Source organism: Dermacentor andersoni, chromosome 9, assembly GCF_023375885.2.
Source record: "Dermacentor andersoni chromosome 9, qqDerAnde1_hic_scaffold, whole genome shotgun sequence".
NCBI classification, from domain to species: Eukaryota; Metazoa; Arthropoda; class Arachnida; order Ixodida; family Ixodidae; genus Dermacentor; species Dermacentor andersoni.
In genome coordinates this window covers 58,763,408-58,770,214 of record NC_092822.1, presented here as the reverse complement: position 1 = coordinate 58,770,214, position 6,807 = coordinate 58,763,408, and positions in this window count along the sequence as shown.

Below are 6,807 nucleotides of genomic sequence, written 5' to 3'. Positions count from 1 at the left end.
AATCAACCAACTAGGTCGATTGACGATTCTGTTGCCCTTTTAATTGTTCACTCGCACCGCATCGTCTTCTCGTCGTCAATTTGGCATTTAGTTGTCCCCGTCATCACGTGTTGTACTAGAGCGGAGTAGTATATTAATGATGCAGTGATTAATTAGGTTTTTATAGTGTTCCGGATGGTCAGTGCATTACTAATGATAAATTCTGTGGCGCCATCCTTTAACTATAAGTCAAGCCACATTTGTGGCTTGACACCACCTCTGTAGTCCTAGCAGCGTCAAAACAAACGGTTGATGTCAATTCTTAGGTTCTACTTATTTTGGTAAACTCGGAATAATACTTTACGACTACTTGGAGAAACACACTGATCGAGCCTCAGGTCATAAATACAGTTATCACACCAAACCTGTAGTCGCTAGGATTAAGTTATGTAAATATTCATTCGCCCCGCGTACAATTACAGAGTGGAATTCATTACCGTCAACTTTACCCTTATTACGTAATACTTTGTGATTTGTTACTGTGGATGTTTTCTTTTCTTTTTTTGTTTGCACCCTCTCCTGCTTGGACTATTGTCCGCAGTATTGTACCAAATAAAAAATATAATAGAATAACGATAAAACATGCCTAATACTTCGCTCACATGCCTAATACTCACCGATGTTCAATTTTACCATTGATTTCTTGCTGTCATGGCAGAGAGCCAGTAACAAACGCGAATTTATATCGAAGTGGGCTGCGAAGTGTTGCGTATACACGTGATCACGGTTAGGATTGCTATCACGGTTACCGGCGGTAACTGCCACAGCAATTTGCGGTTTACGTCGTGCATGCAGCAAAGGGCCTAAGATGTACCGTATTGCTGTGATGTATAATGTACGAAAAGGGGGGGGGGGCAAAAATAAAGCTCTGTAATCGCACCAATACTCAGACAGTTACGCCCGGAAGCATGTTCCGCTGCCGAAGGACATTGCCTGTGTAAATGTAATGCATCCAGCAGTGCTGCATGTTACTTGCGAGATGTAGTATAGGTCGGCTTCGATTCAACGACTTCGTTTGACGCCGTAGGAACTGGAGAAATGGCGCGTCGCAAACATCGGCTCCAAAAGAAAGCACAGTAGTCAATACCCTTCGCTGCCGCAACCACGCTGTACACACCCTCTAGTAACGTTGATATGTACTACATCTCACTGTAACGGTACGCCAATTGGTCTAAAACTTTTGTAAACCCTGTATGCGTGCAGCGTGCCCATAAACGTTGCTTTAGCAAACTTTACCTTTCGGGCAGATGCTGGCACCGAGCACACGGCGTCAAATTGGGGCCCAAAGGAATGCGGGGCTTTGTTTGTTGTTTTATCGTTTATCATCGAGTTTAGTTTGCATTCCACAGGAGCTTTCCTTTATTTTATAGTCTTACAGATTCGAGGGCTCGACTTAAATTTAAGGCCGGGTTATTTACGAGTAAATGCGGTAGCCCGCGCTTAGTGCGACCTTCTGCGAGGTGCAATTGCAATTTTTTTCTGACAGGAAGTGGCGGTGGGAAAAAAAAAGCGACATAATGGAGCGATGACACTAGAGGTCCAAGCGCTCGCGTGCCATTTGCTTACTTAGGCATGTAATGTGTTTGTTTTTCGGGCCCCCTTATGAGAAAAAAAAAAACGACGTTGCCCAAGAACGAGGTAAATAAGATATGATTCATAAACGGAAGAATTCGGAGCTTTAAGTGCAGACCCAGCAGATTCTCCGGTCGAGGTAAAGAATAAGGCGTTGTGTTCTTAAATATTGCACGTGCGCTTCTCTACAGCCTGTTCGCACCGCTGGGCTTATCTCTCTCGCCTAAATAATTTGCGTCGTTGAAAAACTCAAAATTGGGCTTTACGAGTCTTGCAAGTCTTCACAGGCTCTTTGTTCCATTAAATGTCCTCTAAGACGCGCGCCGCAGCGGCTGTTTAACTCCGTAAGTGTTCAGCTCGTACTTGACGAAACAGTAATATACCTGCCGTCATCGATGAACGGAATAAAATATACCACTTAACATTGTTATTTGCGGAAACCCAAGAAATATGAAGAATTCGGCTATTAAAAAATGACATCCTGGGCTATTACGTGCGATAACCGCGATGTGATTCTGATGCACTCCGCAGGGCGGGGGGAGGGGGGATTCAGGAATAGCTTTAACTTGTTGGTATTTTTTGACGCGCAACGAATGAACGGCACAGGAGGGTTTCTTTTGCACTTCGCTTCTATCAAAATGCGGCCTCAAAGCCGCGATCTCGAGATCATCTACTCAAGCCAATAGCCACTCAGTTATACTTTTCCGGGTGTGAATCGGTTATTATCCGTTACATTCGTTAATACGCGCTATCGTTAGTTTCGTGCGTTGCACTCGGTATTGTTCTCGGTATTCTACTTTGCAAAGCCTTCAGTGTTTCGCCTGTATAATACTTACGCCACTCATTTTATGACAATTTTTGTGTACTAGAATCTTCAATTGCAGCTGGGCTCGCTCGTAAGATGTTTAAGAGTTAATTTGTTTCTCGACTAAAGTGTTCTGCACACGCTTCACTCTTTTGATCGGTATCCCGTTCGCCGTAAATGCGCAGAACTCTCCCAAGCGACTATGAAGAATATTTTTGCTCTGTTCTTTATTTTATTTTTATTATTTTTATTTTCAAATACTGTTGGCCGTCTTGGCCGTAACAGGGTGGGTACAGGAGGTCTGCACAAAGCGTAAAAAATGTAAACACTTTACAAACGTAAATAGGACATTAGCTCATTACGGAAAAAAAAAATAGGATGGGTGGGCTCTTTAGGTCGGGTCGTCCTAAAGTTCCAATCACTACTACAAAATTAAGCGAAAGAACGCAAAAATAAATCAAAAACACTTTACACAAGAGAGAGAGAGAGAGAGAGAGAAGGGAAGAAGGAAAGGCAGGGAGGCTAACCAGACTGCGTCTAGTTTGCTACCCTACACGTGAGGAAGGGAATGGGGAGTGAAAGAGAGAGAGAGAGAAAACATGAGTCTATACCGCACTTTCACATGTGCTAAGTTAGGTGCAGGACGTCTATAGTCGTGCACTAAAGTCTGTTGCCTTCAGGTAGTGAAGAAGCGCTCGCAGTGCTTCCTGGGCTAATGAACTGTGAGGCCAGGCTTGCAAGGTCTTTGCTTCTGTAAATGGCCTGTCATACAGTCTATGCAAGGCACACTGGAGAGTCTGACGCTGGTTCTTATAGCGAGAACAATGGCACAGAAGGTGACTGATGGTCTCTTCACACTTGCACTTAGTGCACATTGGTGAGTCCGCCATTCCAATACGATAGCTGTAGTAGTTGGTGAATGCTACTCCTACCCACAGCCAACACTTTACACAAAATAACGCAAGTGACAAGCACATATGTAGTACCCCCATGGGTATCAGCCGAAGAAGTACAATCTGTTATTTGGTACGGTCCATTAATCACATTGGGAAAATTTTACACAACCCTTCGCAAATAAACGTGAGACTAAAACTTGCGCATAGACTTACGAAGTAGAATGCATGGCACTGTAGCCAGCATTCGAACAACACGAAATAGGCACTCTGGAACCCATACATTTAGGAACTGCACTTGCCATTACACCTGTATCGACATTCAGCATATGAAAGTCATGCGAACTTCAACTTGACCATGTGAAAAGCGCTTTATTGTTTTTATGTTCGAATTGGTGGTCAGTAAAAATGCGATATCTCTACGCGTTGTGTATGTGCATGGTTGCGATCTCATTTTGGACACACATCGATAGATGTTATAGCGAATTCCTGGCATAATTCCGCCGTCACCGTAGGTTGCGCCTTGTCGCCGCAGACAGTTCTATTACATCCCCGAAAACCATCAATGATATCACAACTACAACCACCACAGATATCATGCAGATATTCTTCGAAAACCGCAACAACATGCAGGGATCTATCTTAATGCTCTTGAGTTGGTGTATCGGACAGACCTTCATGTTTCTCAGCCACAAAATAGAAATGATATAGAAGAAAAGAGACCGGGAAATGTATTTCCGGTTCGTACTCTTTTGTCAGCTGTCCTATCTTGTGGCACAAATGCGTGAATATCAGGGTAACACATGAACTTAAATGACACCTGGGAAATCCCGACTGCCAACATACGATTCGAAGCACAGGATGCAAAAATTTATTTAAACCGATTGGCGCACTTATAGTGTTATGCTAGCATTATATATTTATCGTAGTTTCTGCATTCCGACAAGATTTGCGACCATGTGTGTACGGCGTCTCATTGCGTCCCGCTTCGCAGGTAATGTACTGTTCCTGGGGAATGGACGTTGTGCTTCTCTTCGTGGTTCAAAGGGCGAACGCTCAGCGAAAAAAGCTGTTTTTCTCCATCTTGAAAAGTGACCCGCATCCGTGGGTCGCACGCATACTAGGCTGTAAGCGAGAGCGTCTGAAAGATTGCATGGTGCACATATAGAAGCGGCCGCCAATCGCGCTTCCCGCTATGCACACCCTGCATGGTGCTGTGACCTTGTGCGTTCTTTCACACCAATGTCGCCGACACCAGGCACGGCGTGACCACGGCGAAAACGAAACGGACGAGTGATGGCAAGGTCATGGTTTTGAGCTCAGTGCTACAGGCGCCGTTCGCCAAGCCCAAAAGCCAAGCTTGGCACTTACATTGCCGTGACCATGCCTGTCATCGCAGCGCGGCCGATGTAGTTCAATATTTGCCGGTCTCGGGCACTCTTAGTGATAAGCGACCGAAATGATCATAATAAATCTGAACGAGGCCCCCCTATTTTGTTTCCTACGGTAGCTTGGCTGCGTGTAGCTGCGTTGCTGTCAACTGTGCGAAGCTTCACACAAAGTGCCTATTCTTTCCTAGTTGTTTTACTTTACTTTGTATGAGTCTGCCTACGGCATATCAATTAACGAACAACTTACACCATACAGCAGAAGTCACAGGTTCTTGGGAGTCGTAATTGACAGAGACCTGTCTGGAACTCCGCACGTGAATTACGTGAGAAAGCGGCTGACTGCTATCTGCCACCTGTTCAGGTTCCTTGCAGGAAAAAGTTGGGGAGTATCTATACACGCTATGTTACAGCTGCACATCGCGTTGTTCGTTGGATTCCTGCGGTACAGCCCAACGTTACTAGACTAGCTTCAGTTTTCAAACTCGACGTCGTTGCGCGGAACCGCCACCCCCCCGCGCCTTTGTGGCGCTACAGTCGCGCCCAGTTTCACTTCCTCACTAGCCGGCTACGCGGGCGGGCCGGACTAAGCACGTGGTGCAGCGTTGGTGCATTCCATAGTTCGTTGTTGACGGTGAATTTCAGCAAGCATGTCATCCACGAAACTGTAGCCTTTGCCGAGTTTGTTAAGAATATCAGCAGACGATGCCGACCTGCTGCGTACCTGACTGCATAGGCGGCTATCGGAACGATGTCGACAGTTCGGCGCGCCATTTTTTCTGTGCTTCCAGCAATGCGACGCTTCGCTCGGCGTGGAACACACCGATTCCTCGTGCCAACCGGGAACTCCCTGCGAAATCCACGGCACGCGCTCGTGCCATTGCTCCCGCGTTCATCGTCGTCGTCGTCTTCCACAGCTGGCTGCGTTGCCGTTCATCACTCCAGAGTAGAATTTCACTTCTCCTCTCGTCGTAATGGGGAGGCCGCGTTTACGGGGCATGAGCCATAGCTTAAGGGGGTAAGAGCCATCCATTCATTGTCTTACGTAACGAACAGATTTAATTTTGAAGAAATTTAATTTCGAAGAATCATGAGCGGCAAATGGCTGGCGAAGGCTGCTAACCACGCCGTCGAGCAAACTCGAGACATCGAACGCCAGCGACAACGGCGGACTGTGGGCATACCGTCAGTGACGTCGTTCTCTCCATCGCAGCCGATTGTGTGTGTAACCTCATAATTGACAAATACTTTAATGAACCCTCGGGGTTAACCCAGTGATAAACACGGGGGCTGCACGTTTCAGCTTCGCTGCTTAACCATCTTCACGAAGTGGAAGAGCTGACGATTTTTTTTCTTTTTTTGTGGCTTGTGTGTTCAAAGACTGACCTCATCTTTCTTTCTGTAGCGCTTTTTTGGCGTGGTGAAAAGCTTCGGTGCGCATGAAGATCATCCTACAATCGCTCACTTTGTCCAGATCTTAAGGCTCCTGAACCTAAACTGCGGGAAACGGGACGAGAGCAAGAAACACACGACATTTAGAAACGCAGCTTCTGCGCTTCGCTGTATGCGTTTATTCCTTTCGTGCAGTTTACCCTTCTTTTAGTATGAAACAACTGGTCCGATAAATCTTATTGCTGTATGTTGATACCGCTTTCTCATGGTATCGCTGTTTCGCACAAAAGAGAACGCCAGCGAGCGTGAAACACGCGCAAACTGCCCGTCCGCACGAGCTCAAGGCTGCGGTGAGGCGTCTGCAGTGGAGCTCGATAGAACGGCGCTGCCTTCTGGCGGCTGTCGCAGAAGTGGCGACAGCGGCTGTAAGCGCGTAGGCGGAGAGTTTTACGACTGAAGCTATTCTAGTAACGTTGGTGCAGCCTGCCTACAATATTCGACACCTGCAATACTAACCTGCATACGATTCAGAGCATTCGAGCCCAAGCCCTTAAGATATGTCTTGGCTTATCACGCAGTGCGTCATCGGCTGGAACAATTGCCATTGCGCAGGATTGCCCAATCACGACGCACATTACCGTTGAGACAATGCGTATGCATCTCAGACATTATGCTAGGACCCCTTCCCACCACCTGGCGAGCCTCACTGCTGCAAGGC